This window comes from Empidonax traillii, unplaced genomic scaffold, assembly GCF_003031625.1.
Source record: "Empidonax traillii isolate 1590-97213 ecotype Southwest subspecies unplaced genomic scaffold, ASM303162v1 scaffold1403:size281853, whole genome shotgun sequence".
Lineage (NCBI taxonomy): Eukaryota > Metazoa > Chordata > Aves > Passeriformes > Tyrannidae > Empidonax > Empidonax traillii.
The window spans coordinates 200,851-203,425 of record NW_020956596.1 but is presented as its reverse complement, the minus strand read 5'-3'; positions in this window follow the sequence as shown (position 1 = coordinate 203,425).

The window sequence follows — 2,575 nt, the reverse complement described above, 5'->3', positions numbered from 1 at the left end:
AGACACCTCAGCAGGGTTCTCAGAATTACCTTTTTCATCAAAGGGTCACCCTGCAGCTTTATTCAGATGACACAGAAACAATACTGACAGTCAGGGAGAGAGAGTAAACACCAGAGCAGGAGCTGTATCAGTGCAATCACACCATGATTCAGTGATTTGGCTCAACACTCCAAAGCTGCAGTGGGCTATTAACTAGGGCTAAGGACACTTCCCAAACTGACCATTCCTATTCCCAGTGCCAGAGACCTTCACCACTGGGACCAAAGCCCTTCCCAGCGGCGGCTCTGGTGACCCGAGGGTGCCCCGTGTGACTCCCTGCACACCCCAAACACAGCCAGACCAGGATCCCTCAGCACTTGGATCCCAATTTTCCCTTGGCAGAGTCTCAGATGCCTCGTGCCACAAAGCCATTTATTCCCAGCGCAGTAACAGCTCCAGGGGGTGCCTCAGAGCAAGGAAGCCAAACACAGGAACCCTCTGTCCTGCCTTTTGTCCCCTCACAGTCCCAGTGCCCACCTGGCCGTGCCACAGGTGCCCTTTGAGTCATGCAAAGGACCAGCAGTTCAGGGCCTTTTGCCCCCAGAGCTCATCCTGCAGCTCCCACCTACCATCAAACTACTACTTGTTAAAAAAAAAGCTGTTTGTTGGAATTGAAAGGCAGAAACGCAGCATTAACAAACCTCTTGGGACTCTTCAGTCACTTTACTTATGAACTGGGAAAAGCTTTCGTTTTTGCAAAGGACAATTGGGTGAAAAGATCAGTTTGGTAATCCTGCTGAGGGAGGGGAAAGTATTGTTGTGCATTAAACACTGACCAGGAGGAAAAATGAAGGAAGAATGAACAGCTAGATGTAGCAAAAACTGCATTGGAAGATGAAGCAATACTTTCTTTTAGGATCACTTTTTGATATATTTATTAAATGGACAGGAAGTAACTAAAGACCATAATTTCCACTCTCTTCTCCCTTAAAAAGAATGCAAGTCAGGTGTGACTACACTTAAATGTCAGTGGAGTAAAACAAGCGTATGGAGGAAGGCAGGGTGTAAAATGAGTCCTTAAATTATTCTGGACTCATCCAAACACTCAAGCAATTCAGAATTTCACAGGAAAAAAAAATAAATTACCAACTGATATTTCCCAGGAGGCAAACTAGATCGTGGAACATCCAGCCCTGCAGGCTGCAGCCTGAACCACGGGATGAGCTGTGTGGTGATGTGTCCATCAACCTCTGCAGTGCGTGTGCCACGGTCCAGCTGCACCAGGAGGGCAGGGACAGAGGCAAACCAGGAAGAAGACTGCCTGCCTGTTGTCACTGGGTTTAACATAAGCTATGTGCAGCTCTAAATGTCAACAGCTCATCCAGCCTAATCTATTATTGATCTTCTTTTTTGTTTGCAAAATATTCGTCTGTGACACAAATATCCATCAGCTTTTATCTCTCAAGGCAACCCTCTCAAGTATAAAATACATCTATTGGACTAGAGCCGTTAAAAATAACTTCCTGATTTGCTCTAATCTCATGGAAATCCACTCAGTACATCACTTAAAATCAAAACTACTTACTACAAAATTGGTAGGGAAAATTACTGGTATTCAAGTGAATAGGCTAAGCATTAGTGGAACTTCTGATGTATTGTGGCAACAACAGGTATGCCATGAGAAAGGAATAGAATGGGAAAGTATTTACAAGTGACCTCCAGCATGGCTGTGCTCTCCTCTGTGCTTGGCTCTTGTTACTTAACTGTGAACTTACAACATCGCTCTTTGCCTTTTCAACGTTTCTCAAACCAGAATATTCTGCAACAAATTCTAGCATTTCCAAGGGTGAGAGAAGGGAAAATGTGGTTTGTATCTTTAGGAACACCAGCATTCCTGCGATCTGAAGCATCCTGGCAGACATTTGCTGGTGTCTTTTGCTACAAGCTTGCGTTTACCCAAGCTGCACAAGGCGTTCCCTGCAGCAACTGGAAATTTTGGCACTGCCAAAACTTAGTGCATTCCATGCTTAACAAACAGACTCTCTGTATCAATTTGCACAAGATATTCCTTTCACTTTATCTTGTTTTTTCCAAGTCAACATGCACAGGCACACAAAACGGCAGAAGTTCTTTCATTTGTGGCGTGCAAATCCACCTCATCTGCCGTCAACATTTTTACAAACTGAGTTTTGATGTATCATACATTTTTAAAATGGGAAGACAAGGTTCCTAGCAGAGAACAACATGGTTATGGACAGAAAGAAGAAATAACCACGAGTTTCACTGAAGAGTACACTGAAAACCAGGGTGCTGTGTCTGCCTCTGCCACCACCTCTGAGCACAGAAAATCCTAATTCCTTGGAATATGCACGGGGTGTCACAGCCTGGCCACCCAAACTGAAAGCACCAGCCTTCAACTCTTCTCCTCAGAACAGTGGCTGGAAAGACACCAAAGGAATATTGAGAAAAATAGTAGTTTTGAAGAGATTCAACAGTGAAAACATGACTGTGTGTGCAGCCTGATGTTTGCACAGAGCCATGTGTTAAACCAGAGCCACAAGAAATGCTGGATTGCTTCCAAACACCACCATCCATT